The sequence below is a fragment of the Triticum dicoccoides genome, chromosome 6B (genome assembly GCF_002162155.2).
Source record: "Triticum dicoccoides isolate Atlit2015 ecotype Zavitan chromosome 6B, WEW_v2.0, whole genome shotgun sequence".
NCBI classification, from domain to species: domain Eukaryota; kingdom Viridiplantae; phylum Streptophyta; class Magnoliopsida; order Poales; family Poaceae; genus Triticum; species Triticum dicoccoides.
The window spans coordinates 486,290,248-486,306,928 of NC_041391.1; positions in this window are offsets into that span (position 1 = coordinate 486,290,248).

Sequence of the window (16,681 nt, forward strand, 5' to 3'; positions counted from 1 at the left end):
GTGAATAGCTGCTTTAAAATAATTATGGTTTAGGCTTTAACAAATGCAGAATAAAACTATCATTTAATTTGTCAAGCGCAAAACCTGAAGCAACTAGGCTTACCTATGTGCACCAACAACTTATGCTAAGCAAGATAAACAATTGAGTGATAGCAAGATATACGATATGGAACAATATGGCTATCACAAAGTAAAGTGCATAAGTAAAGGGCTCGGGTAAGAGATAACCAAAGCACGCGGAGACGATGATGTATCCCTAAGTTCACACCCTTGCGGATGCTAATCTCCATTTGGAGCGGTGTGGAGGCACAATGCTCCCCAAAATACCACCAGGGCCAACGTAATCTCCCAGATACTAGAGGAATACCTTGTGTGCTATCAAATGTCACTTCATAACTGGGTCATAAAGGTGCTCTACAGGTATCTCTGAGGGTGTCTATTGGGTTGGCATGGATCGAGACTAGGATTTGTCACCCCGTTTGATGGAGAGGTATCTCTGAGCCCTCTCGGTAATATAACATCACAAGAATCTTGCAAGCAATGTGACTAAGGAGTTAGTCATGGGATCTTGTATTACATAACGAGTACAGAGACTTGCCGGTAATGGGATTGAACTAGGTATGAGATAATGACAATTGAATCTCGGGCAAGTGCAAGTAATATACCAACGGACAAAGGGATGTATACGGGGTTAACCGAATCCTTGACATCGTGGTTCAACCTATAAAAGATCTTCGTGGAATATGTAGGAACCAATATGGGCATCCAAGTCTCGCTATTGGTTATTGACCGAAGAGGTGTATCGGTCATGACTACATGATTCCCGAACCCGTAGGTTCGCACACTTAACATTCGTTGACGCTAGAGTAGTATTGGGATATTTGATGATTGGTAACCGAATGTTGTCCGGAGTCCCGTATGAGATCCCGGACGTCACGAGGAGTCTCGTAATGGTTGGGAGGTAAAGATTTATATATGGAAAGTTGTTTTTAGGGTTCCAAAAAAAGTTTCAGTTTTTTCGGTATTGTACCAGGAAGCTTCCAGAAGGTTCCGAAAACTTATGGAGGAGTCTGGAAGTCCACCAAGGGTTCCACCAGGTCCCAAGGGTCAACATGGGCTGAGGGGAGGTGCCATGGCCTTATTGGGCCAGGCGCACACAAGTCCCTTAAGGCCCATGTAGTTGGGGTTGGTGTCAAAACCGGTGGATCTCGGGTAGGGGGTCCCGAACTGTGCGTCTAGGCGGATGGTAACATGAGACGAGGGACACGATGTTTTTACCCAGGTTCGGGCCCTCTTGATGGAGGTAAAACCCTACGTCCTGCTTGATTAATATTGATGATGTGGGTTACAAGAGTAGATCTACCACGAGATCAAGGAGGCTAAACCCTAGAAGCTAGCCTATGGTATGATTGTTGTTCGTCCTATGGATTAAAGCCATCCGATTTATATAGACACCGGAGAGGGCTAGGGTTACACAGAGTCGGTTACATTGGTAGGAGATCTACATATCCGTATCGCCAAGCTTGCCTTCCACGCCAAGGAAAGTCCCATCCGGACACGGGACGAAGTCTTCAATCTTGTGTCTTCATAGTCTTGGAGTCCGGCCGATGATGATAGTTCAGCTATCCGGACACCCCCTAGTCCGGAACTCCCTCAGTAGCCCCTGAACCAGGCTTCAATGACGAGTCCGGCGCGCATATTGTCTTCGGCATTGCAAGGCGGGTTCCTCCTCCGAATAATTTATAGAAGATTGTGAACACCAGGATAGTGTCCGGCTCTGCAAAATAATTTCCACATACCACCATAGAGAGAATAATATTCACACAAGTTCAATCTGCTGACGTATTTTGTGGCGTAACGTCACACCACTACCAAGCCTTCAAATTGTTTTTATTGTTCCATCTCAGCGCGTTTAGCAAGGCGGTTTCCTTGGCACGTCTTGTCGAAGCAGAGATCGTGTTCCCCTTATTCCGGGATTCCCATCAATACGGACGTGGGTAACCCAACCGCGCCCGTTGCCACGCCCCCTCCATCGAAGGCGGGTTCCAAACAGTCACGGGGATGGCTGTTGGTATTCTTCCTCTTTATAATGAGACCAAGGCCCGTTCTTTTTATTCAATATTCTATCGAATCCGCCCCTCTCCCTGAGTTCCAACACCCAGGGCTCCGAATTCAGGTACCTTCGATCCTCGACAATGTCCGGTCCTGATGTACGAGGCCGGTGGATGCCCTCCTCCGTTACGGAGGAGGACGTGCTAAAGCTGAGAGATGCCAGGTATTTAACCTACGAGATTTCACATAGGCTGCCTGCCCGAGGGCAAGTTATCCCAACTCCCGAGCCTGGCGAGATCGTCGTGTTCATGTCTCACTTCCGTAGGGGTTTAGGCTTCCCGACGGATCCCTTCATGAGGGGGCTCATGTTTTTACTATGGGCTGGAATTCCATGACCTGGCTCCGGAGTCCATCCTCCATATCTCATCATTCATTGTCGTTTGTGAAGCCTTCCTCCGCACTACCCCTCACTTCGGCTTATGGCTCAAAACCTTCAACGTGGAGCCGAAGATGATTGAGGGGCGTCAGGCAGAGTGCGGCGGGGCGGTTATAAGCAAGAGGGCCGAAGCTCCATGGCCCAAGGGCTCTTTCCAAGAGGAGCTCGGCTTGTGGCAACAGGAGTGGTTTTATATCACCGCTCCCCGGGGCAGCAGGCAGAAGCCGCCGCCCGTCTTTCGCTCGGGCCCTCCACAGCAGCTGACGTCATGGGTCAACAAGGGGCGTGACTGGGGGTCGCCCAAAGACGTCCCCCTGTTGCAGGACCGGATTTGAGTGCTCCAAGAAAGGGAGATCAATCTGGTCGCAGTGGTGCAGGTCATGTTGATCCGGCGCCTACTGCCCTGCAAACGTCGTCCCCTCCGCCTGTGGGAATTTAATCGGAGGGGCCGCGAGCTCTTCAACACTTCATGGGTTTGACTCCCATAGAGATGTATAAACTGTTCTTCGGATCGCAAGAGACGCATCCGGAATTGACCGAGGACGCTGGCCTAAGCTGCAATCGCCCGGATACTCAAGTAAGTAGCCCTGTATCCGGACACACCATCCATTTATTTATCATGAGCTTGCCTTTTAACTAGCTATCCCTGGACAGGAGTGGATAGCGCAAGCAAAACTGATACGGTGTCCGGCCCCACTCCCTGAGACCACGCAGGATCCCGTGTTAATCAAAATGTTGGAGGTTGCACCTTCAAATGAGGGCGAAGGGGGGCACGAGGAAACTGTCACCTCTGCCAAGGAGGCGTTTAATAAGGGAGGAATCGAGAGTCCCTTCTTCCAGGGGGAGAAGCGGAACGCTTCCGAAGACTCGGAGGCCAAGGCCTTAAAGCGGGGAAAGAAATCTGTACCGGAAGGTCCTGCGCCAGAAAGCGCCCCGGCCGTACTGTCTCCTCGGAGGAATCAGCCCTCTAACGAGCCGTAAGTAAAAAGGGGGATTTTATAATTATTAGACACCCCTGCTTAATGTCTAAAGGTAACCGAAGTTTTTATCTTGTAGTTCGGATCTCAGCCCATCTCAGCACAGCTCATCTTCGGGAGACCTTCGTCCGGAGATGATGGAGAGCGAAACGCCTCTATCTGCCGCCCCATCGCACGGGGCGGACGGCCCTGAGGTGTCGTCACGGAGGGTCTCCCCGAGTCCGGCGGGGCCGGAGAGTTCGGCACCCATTGGAGTACGACCGGTGGAGCTGCATGATTTGCTTAATAGGGCGTCCATCTCAGAAGATCACCGCACATTAATGGGTAATGTGATTGAGAGGATCTCGTCCGCCGAAAGTGGGTTGTATGAGGCCGTCGGAAGTTTACTGACGGGATTTGAGGTACGCAAAAAATGACATACCTGTTGACAGTTTTGCACATGAAGTGTGCCCTGTATAGTAGCCCCTGAGACTTGGTATGCTGTCGAAAACGGCAGCGTGCCTAGGATCATAATCTCAGTTATTAACTGTCGCCTTTCCTATGCAGGTGGCGGAACGTTCGGTGGCCAGCCGGACGGATGGATTCGCCGAGCTGAAGAAGCAACTCGACGCTGCAGATGCGGACATCTCGCTGGTCAATAAATGACTTGATGAGTCACAAGGTATGTGATTGCGCCGCGGTCGCAGAGTAAGGGAGCTGATGCCCATTCCTTACAAGTTGTATGTTTGATGCAGATGGTGCTGCTGCTGTGGAAGACCTTCGAGCAGAACTTGCTCGGGCCAAGGAGCAAGACAGAAAAAGCGAGGCGGCTGCCTTGAAGGCAGCGGAAGAGCTAGAAGCCGAGAAGGCTGCTCACTGCCGAAGCAGGGAGGAGATGGCCGGAATGGCCATGAAATTAAAAGTTGCTACCGACCGCCTGGAGGTTCTTGAAGGAGAACGCCGAGCGGAGCAAGAGGACCTAAAGAAGGCCGATGCCGAAGCCAAGGATGCCCGTAGTGCGATGCAGGCTATGAAGGAGGAACTGTGGCAGGTCGGAGACATTGTGGCTGGAAAGCCCTTTATGCTGTGTAGGAAGTTCACGGATCCGAAGTATGCTCAACTGGGCCGATTGTACGGTGCAGAGGATCCTTATCTGGACTTGGCGGCGAGTGCGGCTGACGCACTCGTGCACTTCCGAAGCCAGGAGGATCATGAAATGGAAGAGCTTTTCTGGTCTCAATTCCATAGTCCAGAGCGTCCACTTCTGTTGAGTGATCGGCTGGTTGAGTGGGCTGAGCTGAATAGATTGTCCGAACTGGCCATGACGGATGTGGTAACTCATCTGTGACCGAAGAACCCCATGCCGAAGAGTTATTTTGGCTTGCTGCAGCAATTCCTTGGGGCAGTGCCGCATATTAAGGCGATGAAGCGGTCGGCATGCATAGAAGGTGCGCGGATGGCTCTCGCCCGTGGTAAAACATACTGGGCGGAGATGGATGCCACCGCTGTTGCATCCCGGGGTTGGGATAAAAGCCGATTCCCCACTGAGCATTACTTTGAGGAAGTCCTGCAGGGCGGTCGTATAATAGAGTCGCAGTGCTCGAAAGATTTTATGTTTGAATGACATGTATGATTTCTAAGATCATGTTTATAATGCAATGACTTTTTATACTTGTGTGTTCAAGTATTGAACTATCTCCTGTGCGGCCGTATATGTATGTATAACCTGAAAGATGGCAGTCTTTGGCTTCAGCCCCCACACACATGGTGCGGGGGTGTTTGCAAAAAGAAAAACGCTTTTTCATACTTAATCCAACGTCTTGGTCCTTTTAAGGAGGTGATAGCATGGCAAACTAGGCAACCGGACTATAATGCTTTATCACTTTCACTTAGCCATAGGAGCTCGAATGTGGGACTACTATATAGCCCCTGATGGCACCGCGCTTCTCCGAACTTGGGGCACGTATGTGCCTGACCGGGAAGCGGTCCTTCGTCAAAGCGGAGGAATTCTAAACATTCCAATGGTCGACGAGTGGTTGACCAGTCTCTCGCTATATCATGACAGTCAGTTTTCGGCTTTCTCTACTGAGGTGCTCTCCCGGCCGAACCGGGGCACAATCGCAGTAGTTCTCTTGGTGCCGCGTTAGCCGATGATACGGAACGTAAGGCAGCAAAACACATGAGCCGGGCAAACCCAACATTTGACCAAAGACATGATTCAGAGCTGATGCATATAAGGCCTAACTTGAGATGCCGAACACTCCCTGAGGTGTTTGGTCTTTATGATATCGGGCAGAATAAATCCCTAAGCCCCTAGTGTCCAGGTACAGGCGGGAACTTCTGACGCGGCTGATGCCAAAACGCCAGCCTCCTCCTCGTCTCTGGTAGGAAACCGAGGGATGTGTATCAACAAGAGACAGTGAGAAAGGTTTACACAGGGTCTTAATTTTAAAAGAATCCTTGCAACGGGTCCCTACTGCACGTCTGCGCCTGTGTCTCCGTTGTGCTGTATCCTGGACGGGTGTAGCATGTGCTTCATCTGTAAAAGAGAAGGACTTAGTTTCTAAGAAATATCGTGCAAAAAGTGTATCAAAATAAAGTATAATATGGAAGATGAAGAAAGTTGAGCTTTATTGGCTTTCATCATTTATGTGCGCGGCCCCCTAAAAAAGGGGTATGCGGCTGGGAAGCCCCTTGCCGGACTCGTCTAACCATGTCCGAGGTCTAAATGACCTGTTTTTAGGGGCTTTGACCTGCAAGGTCGGAATAATGTGTGGCTGTCTAGGCAGCCGCACATTCTCCGTGGTCGAGAGACACCTGGAGTTTTGAGAATATGCCACGTGGACCGGGCATTTTTAAGCATAAGAGATGCGTAATGCGGTATTGCATGAAAGCGCGCGAAAGCGGCACGCCCCAGTAGTGCTTAAGGGCTACTGCTAAATGGGGCGATGGAGGGTGAGCTTTTCGCGACGGAGGTTGTCGGATGAACCGAACACGACCCCGAGTGGTATAGAGCCTGTAAAATTGGCTGAAAGGCCTGGCGTCACTCCTTTGAAGGAAGTGCTGCTATAACGAATTTTGGTGGGTTCTATCCCCAGTCTGCGGACGGTGTCCTGGTATAGCAGGGGCCGCGTTGCGTGTTATCACGTGAAGTGAGTTCACTGTCTTGACTTCTAATGGGAAAGTCTTTTGGTTTCCAGAGCGCTGCTTTTGGGTTTCGTCACTGTCACTTGGTGTGTCGAGCCCTTTGTGTTCAGCGTTAAGTCGGCCGGACTGCTTAAAGACCCAACAATCTCTGTGGGTATGGTTTGCAGGTTTCCTAGAGGTACCGTGTATTTGACATAGTCTATCCAGAATCTTGTTGAGGTTGGATAACTCGTCACTGTTATCCTTTAAGGGCAGTGTTTTGTTGTTCGGCCGAGAGCTTTTGAATCCAGCATTGACCGCCGTACTATTTGGGCCATTCTCCTTGTTCCGGCGCTGATCCTTTTTGCGTCGTGATTTCCCATTTCAATCCCTGATTTCGGATGTACTCGGGTCGCTGGTGCTGCATCTAGCCAACCAGCTCTCTTCCCCCGCGCAAAAGCGGGTCATGAGACTTGTTAGTGCGGCCATTGTTCTTGGTTTTTCCTGGCCGAGGTGTCTCGCGAGCCATTCGTCTCGGACGTTGTGTTTGAAGGCTGCCAAGGCTTCAGCGTCCGGACAGTCGACTATTTGGTTCTTTTTAGTGAGGAACCTGTTCCAGAATTTGCGTGCTGATTCTCCGGGTTGTTGAGTTATGTGACTTAAATCATCTGCATCCGGAGGCCGGACATAAGTCCCCTGAAAATTTGCTTGAAACGCATCCTCAAGCTCTTCCCAACTCCCAATCGTATTTTCTGGGAGGCTTTTAAGCCAATGCCGGGCCGGCCCTTTGAGCTTGAGGGGAAGGTATTTTATGGCATGGAGATCGTCTCCTCTTGCCATGTGTATGTGTAGGATATAATCCTCAATCCAGACTCCGGGGTCTGTTGTTCCGTCGTATGGCTCTATGTTTATGGGTTTAAATCCCGCTGGAAATCCATGATCCAGTACCTCGTCGGTAAAACATAGTGGGTGTGCGGCGCCCCTGTATTTGGATGTGCCGTTGTCTTCAAATGCTCGGCTGGTTGTGTTACTTCCTCGAGTCTTATTTTTTGGCCCATAGATAGACCTGGCCGGGTTATCCTTTTTCTGAAGATCTTTATGCTGATCATGTGCCGGCTTGTGTGTGGCGCCCCGTGTTGCTCTTGGCCTGTCATCTGGTCGTCTATCCGGCCAGGCGGCCCCTTTCTTTTTTGACTGCGGGGCTCGAAGGCCTCCTCGTCAAATTCGGGCAACAACTTGCGCTTCGGGTAGCTCTTTGTCTGGTGACTAGTGCCATATTTATCTGCGGTGTTGAGTACTTTGCTCCATCTTATTCTGAGTGTGTCTTCCGCTTTTGCTTCTTCAAACTTCTTGCAGTGGCGACGAGCCTGTTATGGAGATTCGTATGCTCTGGTGATGTGAGATCATCTTCGCCGGGGATGGGTTGCTTGTCCGGTTCATGTCCGGCTGGCTGCTTGTTGACGTGTGCGTCGTGCACTGCTTCGCCCTGCTCTAGGGCCGGGTCCATATGGGTACCGTTTTTGTCGATGCCGGTCTTCGGGTGGCGCTTGTGTCGCCGCTTTGTTTGTCTGTTGGGGGAGTTGTCCTTCGCCACGTCCCGTTTTTCCTCATTGTCGCTTCCTTTTGGTGTGTCCACCATGCATACATTGTGGGATGGGGTGGCTTTCCTGCGCCCGTTAGGCGCTGGTTCTTGGTCGTCTCCGGCATCGTCGTCCATACCGTCGATGTCCTCAGAGTCATAATCTAGCATGTCGGTTAGGTCGTCGACAGTGGCTACCAAGTGGGTGGTGGGTGGGCTCTGAATTTCTTCGTCGTCCACATCCCAACCGTCCTGGCCGTAGTCCAGCCAGGCCTCTCCTGATAACGAGAGGTACTTTAGCGAACTCAAGATGTCGCCAAAAGGTGAGTGTTGAAAGATGTCCGCCGCGGTGAACTCCATGATCGGCGCCCAATCGAATTCGACTGGAGGGGGCGCGGGAGGTCCGGAGTCCGGCAAGGAGTCCAGCACCTTGGAGTCACGAGCTTCCTGGGGGACAAGATCGATGTTCGGCTCTATCACCGTAGAGGTTGCAGCCCCCGAGGTGGTGTCTAGCCATCCATCCTTGGTCTGCGCAGCTGGCTCCGAGTCGAAGGTCGGAGCGGGTTCGAGTGCGGCCTCTAGGGTACTGTCCGGCTGCAGAGCTAAATCATGCCCATCGTGACAGTACGGCACGCTCGGCTGTGGCTCGAATCCGTCGAGGATCAAGTCCCCGCGGATGTCAGCCGTGAAGTTCAAACTTCCAAATCTGACCTGACGGCCAGGGGCGTAGCCTTCGATCTGCTCCAGCTGGCCAAGCGAATTGGCCCGCAGTGCGAAGCCGCCGAATACGAAGATCTGTCCGGGGAGGAAGGTCTCACCCTGGACTGCATCGTCGTTGATGATCGAAGAAGCCATCGAGCCTATCGGTGACGACACAGAGGAATTCTCAATGAAAGCACCAATGTCGGTGTCAAAACCAGCGGATCTCGGGTAGGGGGTCCCGAACTGTGCGTCTAGGCGGATGGTAACAGGAGACGAGGGACACGATGTTTTTACCCAGGTTCGGGCCCTCTTGATGGAGGTAAAACCCTACGTCCTGCTTGATTAATATTGATGATGTGGGTTACAAGAGTAGATCTACCACGAGATCAAGGAGGCTAAACCCTAGAAGCTAGCCTATGGTATGATTGTTGTTCGTCCTATGGACTAAAGCCATCCGGTTTATATAGACACCGGAGAGGGCTAGGGTTACACAGAGTCGGTTACATTGGTAGGAGATCTACATATCCGTATCGCCAAGCTTGCCTTCCACGCCAAGGAAAGTCCCATCCGGACACGGGACGAAGTCTTCAATCTTGTGTCTTCATAGTCTTGGAGTCTGGCCGATGATGATAGTTCGGCTATCCGGATACCCCCTAGTCCGGAACTCCCTCAGTTGGGAAAGGTGGAAAGTCCACCTTTGTATGGAAGGGAAGGAGGAGGACTAGGATTCCACCTCCTCCCCCCTTGGTTGCGCCCTAGGGTTTGGAGGGGCTGTTCCCCATGCCCCTCCACCTATATGTAGAGGGGAGGGGGCGCCCCAAGAGGACACACAAAGTCCTTGGCGCCCCTCTCTCTCTCGTTACTCCGTAGTTCCACCGCCTCATCCCGGCGACGCTTAGCGAAGCGTTGTCGGTGCTCCACCACCACCATCACCACCACGCCATTGTGTTGGTTGTGATCCCATCTACTTCTCTTCTCCCTCTTGCTGGATCAAGAAGGAGGAGACGTCATCGAGCTGAACGTGTGCTAAATTCGGAGGTGTCGTCCGTTCGGCACTAGATCGGTTGGACCGTGATCGGATCAGAGTACGACTACATCAATTGAGTTATATACGCTTGTGCTTAGCAATCTACAAGGGTATGTAGATGCTCTCCCCCTCTCGTAGCTATGCATCTTCATGGATAGATCTTGCGTGTGCATAGACTTTTTTTGTTTTCCATGCAATGTTCCCCAACAGTGGCATCATGAGCCAGGTCTATGCATAGATGATATGCACGAGAAGAACACAAAGGAGTTGTGGGCGGTGATGTTCATATTGGTTACCACCAATATCTTATTTTGATTTGGCGGTATTGTGGGATGAAGCGGCTCGGACCAACCTTACATAACCATGCACATGAGACCGGTTCCACCGACTAACATGCAACTTATTTTGCATAAAGGTGGTTGGCGGGTGTCTTCTCCCACTTTAGTTGAATCTTATTTGACTATAGCGGTCCTTGCAGAAGGTTAAATAGCAACTTGATAATCACCATTGTGGTTTTGCGTAGGTAAGAATGGTTCTTGCTAGTTGCCCATAGCAGCCACGTAAAACTTGCAACAATAAAGTAGATGATGTGATGCGGAGCATCCTACGGACATCACCATGTCAAGAGTCCGTTTGGCAAGTGACACGTGCGACATCTACTTTGCATACACAAAGGTGAATCATCTCCTTTACACATTCTCACTTGACCCCTTCGAGGATGGTGTACTACTTGACACTTCTCCCGTGTTCATGCATAGGTATTATCGGAGCTTCATGGATGTCAAGGAGGAGTGCAAGCGCCAAGGACCGACTACACCATCCACAAAGGAGGCATGGAAGAGAAGACGGAAGAAAGGAGAAGAAGAAGATGGAGCGGCTGCTGGAGCCAGGTCGGACATCCGGACCGCCGTCCGAATCATCCGGGCTCAGCCGGATCATCCGGACCCCACCCCGGATCGTCCGGGTAACTGCTCCGAAGACACCCGTAGGCTTCTACCTGAAGCCGGATCATCCGGGATTCTGCCCAGATCATCCAGACCCCCGACGCCCGGATCATTCAGACCCTCACCCGGATCATCCGACCCTTGCCTGCGTGCATGACTTGGGCCGAGGCCCATGTACCCATTCGCCCCCTCACTTACCCCTTCACCCCTTGGGCTATAAATAGACCTCCTCCACCTCCTTTCTAGGGTCAGCACATGTTTAGTTCATTTGAGATAGAGCTTTTCTCATCCATACGGATCTACTTCTCGTGAGAGACCGCGGCCTCTTCGGAGAAGATCCATCTTGGATTCAAGACTCCCTCGTGGGAAGATCTGTCTAGGATACCATCAAGACCTCCTCTTGGAGATGAATCTTACCTTGTATCTTTCCCTTAGTTGTTCATGTACCTTGTCGATCTTGTGTGTTTGATTGTCTAGTGGATGTGTGATTGGACTTGTTCTTGAGTGTTTCCCCTTGTGATTTCTCTTCATTCTTCCCCGTGTTCATCGTGTTCTTCGAGGGATCCCACTCCAATCGTGAAAGATCGGCCTCTAGGGTTCTACCCTACATCATCTTGGATCAGAGCAAGGTTGATCACGAATTTGGAGCCCCTACCCCCCCATTTTCTAGCCTTCTTTTGCTTGATTTGGTCCAAAATTCAAAAATCCCCACCAAAAATAGCTCCAATTTTTTTTGTGATTTGTTGGTTTGATGATATTTTGTTGATTTTGATCCATGGATTTGCTTGGTTTCAAGTGGATCTAGCATCTCCCCAAGTTTCCCCACCTTCCATCCACGAAATCTTTGCAATTTTTCTTCCGAAATCACCATTTTCCGCCAAAAATTCGCCCCCGAGAGGAAATCCCGAGCAGAGTTGACCTGCCTGGATCATCCGGACATGCTCCCGGATCATCCGGACATCCCTCGGATCAGCTGGACGCCCCCCACCCCCCGGACGTCCGGATAACCCACGCACCTGAATACCCATACCCGAGTTGACGAACCCGGATCATCCGGAACTACTCCCGGATCATCCGGACATAGCCTGGATGAGCTGGACCTCCCCCCGGATGTCCGGTTAACCCTGAACTGACACGGCTGAATTTTTGTTTTGGTCATAACTAACTCATCTGGAGTCCGTTTTTGACGTTCTTTAGCTCGTTTGGAAGCTATTGACATACCCCATCCCACAAAAATACTTCCAACATCATTTGAGTCCATAATTGTTTGGAACTTTGGCATCTTTGCCTAGGGCCACCACTATATCATCCACATTACCACCACCGACTTCCGCAACCTAACCCATTTTGTTCCCCATAGCATTAGTGGTTGCTTGAGTAGTGATTCGAGTCTCCTAAGATATTTCGGCTACTTAGGGACGGTTGCTTCTTCATCAACCACCACCACCATACACTTCCACCAACCCAACTTAACCCAAGTTTTCTTGAGCTTGTTTGAGTTGTGGCTTGTGTCTCCTAAGGTGTTTCAGCTACTTAGGGATGACAACTTCAACTCCGGCACGTGTATAACCCATCATTCCACTTCCGCACTGCCGAGTGCAAACCACCACCGCTTGTCCGCTACCACCATTTGACATTTTGCCTTTGAAGATTTATTTGCAGTTTTTTAGTTTCCTAAGGTGTTTCGGCTAATTAGGAACGGGTCTACATCGAGCATACAACCACTCATCATCGCCACGAGTTCGTCATCAACTTTGAACACTTCACTATCATCCGTCCTTGGCTTACAAATGATGAACAATTGACGGTAACCTCGACGACACCTTTGTATATTCCCCTTGCAATTGCATTGATAACCCCTAACCCATTTTGCGTTACTTGCCTATCGAGACTAGCCATTTGAGTATTGCCGACAATGTTCCTTGTGCACATTAGTGATCCGTACCTTCCATTGCATACATACCATATCATATTGGTATCATCATATCATCTCTTGTGTCACAAGATTGTTCCCGCATATACACAATTGCTATCTTGGTTTGTGCATTTCACATTGTGGCCATATAAAAAAAAGAGAATAAGCTTTTAAGCAAAAAGAGAGAGCAAAGAAGCTTGTAAGCAAGTGCCATAGCATCTGCATATAAGATTGTCATATCTGATCATCTTGGATCATCTTGAGAGAAACACCGGGAACCATAAATACATAGCATACTTGGGATAGAAAGTTTATCCATTTTGCAGCTTATAGGTTGTGCACAAGTGTCGTATCTGCCTATTGAGCAATTGTGCTAGCGTCTCTCTTGAGTTGTGCAACACGAGCGTTTTCCGTTGATTCCACATTTTGTGCTCATTCCTTGGTTGCATGACCCCATTTATCTATCCATGTGTGCGTTTCCGTGTGCCATTCATTGCTATTGGTCTACTTGTTTCACTTGCGAATCTGTGAATCTTTTTCAACATTATTGATTCTTGCTAACATTTTGCATTAAATTTGCCACTATCCTCACCGAGCTCCACCATAAGCTTCACTTGATAGGTGTGAGTGAACAAGTCTGGTACCAATTCCACTATTCGTTCATTTCACATTGAGTGAAACGGGATACAGACTCAACTTTGGGAAAATGTAACTTGGTATTGTTTATCTCATTTCCTACTCAGCTCTACTCGAGTCTTGTGATGGATAGGCAAGGCATTTCACCTTCGGTCTACAACAGCGACGAGTTCAATGCCACGAACAACAACTTCGACGCCAAGATGCAAGCTCAAATGGAGGATATCAAAGCCCTCATCAAGTCCTACAAGCGATATTCCTCATCTTCGAGAAGACGCTCAAGAGCACATCCTTCCGAGCTACCATCTCTGGCAAGATCACATCGGCATCGACACCATCACTAACAAGAACATGAAGGTCAAGAGCTCAACACCAACAACCGCTCAACGACTTCACCATCTCCCTTGGCGTCTTTGCCAAGCGACTTCAAGGCATCTTCGCCTACGGACATACAACATCTTCACCAATAAGCACCTCAAGACTACGCTCAAGAGAAGCTCCCCAAGCTCAAGTCCACGTTTTCCATGAGCTACTACGACCTCGACATTGACCACACAATTCCTTTCTATGGGACTCAAGAACCAGAGGAATATCTCGAGTGGGAGCGCGTGATGGACGACTACCTCAAGCACATCAAGCCCCTTCCGAAGATCAAGTGAAGTGTGCCACAAGAAACTTCCACGACTACGCCTCGACATGGTGGCTTCACACACCTTCGGAGAGCTACGACATGAGTTGGCCCAAGACGAAGAGAGCTTTGCGGCGAGAGTTCATGCCCCAATCTACACGGAACAACTTCGACGCTAATTGGAGAACACCATCCAAGGATCCAAGTCCATCGACAAGTACTTCAAGGAGATGATGATTGCCTTGCGACGAGCCGGCGTGGACGACCCCATTTCGATGAAGTTCCACTTCATGATGGGATTGGACAATGATATCTACAAGACTATCTTCCTCGAGAACTACAAGTCCCTCGATGACTACTACATTGGTGCTCTCAAGGCGGAACAAGAACTCATGAAGGCCAAGGCTTCTCCACCTGAAGCACACTTCACGGCGACCAAGCTCTACGACAAGCATGAGGCTAGTACCACCACAATTCCAAGCCCGATGAGCCCCAAGACGATGCTCCCAAGTTCGACTTCACCGCCATCCCTCTTTGTGGCATTGATGGTGCCGAGTCTACCATGACTCTTTTTCAATATGGTGCGGCGATAAGTACGACTATGGAGACCCTCAAGGACCAAGCTTTGGAGGCAAGCGACAAGGTGGCGAGCAAGGATGATGTTTCCATCTTTGGAGGTGAGAGTGTTGATGTGCCATCTTCAGCCTTCATCCACGGCGACAATGACGAGATGATCGAGCATGGGATCTTCCCTTCGGTCATGGAGGAGAGCGACGATGTGCCATCTTAGGCCTTCATCCACGGCGATGACGATGAGATGGTTGAGCATGGGATTCTTCCTTCGACCATGGCGACGTATGATGACTTGAGTGACTTGTGCCACCATATTGAGAGTGAGAGTGACTTCACCACTAGCCCCATATATGATATGTTGCTCCAATTCCCATGTGAGGAGAGCCACAACCCCCACCACTTGAGTGAGATGAGTGACTCCACCATATGTGAGATTGAGTGCACCTACTTTGAGGGAGTGAGTGAACCACCACATATAGAGAGTGAGATAGTTGATAGGTCTTGTGAGGCCATTTGCATTTATATCAACTTGACATCTACCTCTATTGTGTCTTCTCATTTGGTGCTCGGTCCCATTTATGATGACGCACCGATCCTCGACGACTTCGTCCTCCCTTTGGACAAGACGATGGCCATGGTGGAATATGAGGCACCTCCCACATGGTTCCATCAAAATGAAGATGACCACCATTTGGTCTTTCCCACCTCACCTACACCACTTGGAATGACAAAGGTAACAAAGGTGACGGTGATGCTCTAGTCCCACTAGTGGACATTCTTGACATTGATTGCTTGCATGATGTTGATCCACCTAGTACCATGCTTCAAGCTAATATGGTTTCCCCATGTGATGGTTTTCCCATTTATGATGAGTATGATAATTCTCATGTTGAGTCTATTAGTTGTGATGCCATGTTACATAGGATTTCTTGTGACAATTCCCTTGGTCACATCATGTTTGATAATCCACTTAACTTGTCATATGCTATGCATGAGATCAATCATATGTCATATTTGAAATCTCTTCGTAGTGACTATGCATATGCCATTAAAATAAACCCAATTTGCACATATGGCATAGATGACAAGCCCATGGTTATTGGCATTTGTTTTTCTTGCGATGATATTGATATGCTCCATTTGCATCATTTATCTCATATGCCATGCCATGACCACCTAACTTTGGATATGCATTGTTTTGGATGTTGTCCATTTTCTCCATATGATGTTTCCAATGTTGTTCATGAGGAGACCCCCATAGTTTCCTGCTAGGTCTTGAGCTTGCGTTGGTTTTCCTTGAAGAGGAAAGGGTGATGCAGCAATAGTAGCGTAAGTATTTCCCTCGGTTTTTGAGAACCAAGGTATCAATCCAGTAGGAGGATCCTCAAAAGGGGTAATATAATAGCATGGAACAATCAAAAATTATAGATACGTTGGAGACGTATCACCTATATACATGATCATGTCTAGATAATCTCATATTATTCGCTTTTCTATCAATTGCTCGACAGTAATTTGTTCACCCACCGTAATACTTATGCTATCTTGAGAGAAGCCACTAGTGAAACCTATGACCCCCGGGACTATATCTTATCATATAAGCTTCCAATCTACTTTTATTTGCATCTTTACTTTTTGCGTCTATATTATAAAATACCAAAAATATATTTATCTTATCATACTATCTCTATCAGATCTCACTTTTGCAAGTGGTCGTGAAGGGATTGACAACCCCTTTATCGCATTGGTTGCGAGTTCTTGGTTTGTTTGTGTAGGTGCGTGGGACTTTTGAGGAGCCTCCTACTGGATTGATACCTTGGTTCTCAAAAACTGAGGGAAATACTTACGCTACTATTGCTGCATCACCCTTTCCTCTTCAAGGAAAACCAACGCAAGCTCAAGACGTAGCAAGAAGGATTTCTGGCGCCGTTGCCGGGGATGTCTTCGCTCAAGTTTAAGACATACCAAGTACCCATCACAAACTCATCTCCCTCGCATTTACATTATTTGCCATTTGCCTCTCATTTTCCTCTCCCCCACTTCACCCTTGCTGTTTTATTCGCCCTCTCTTTCCCAATCTCCTCCTCTCTTTTCCGTTTGCCTTCCC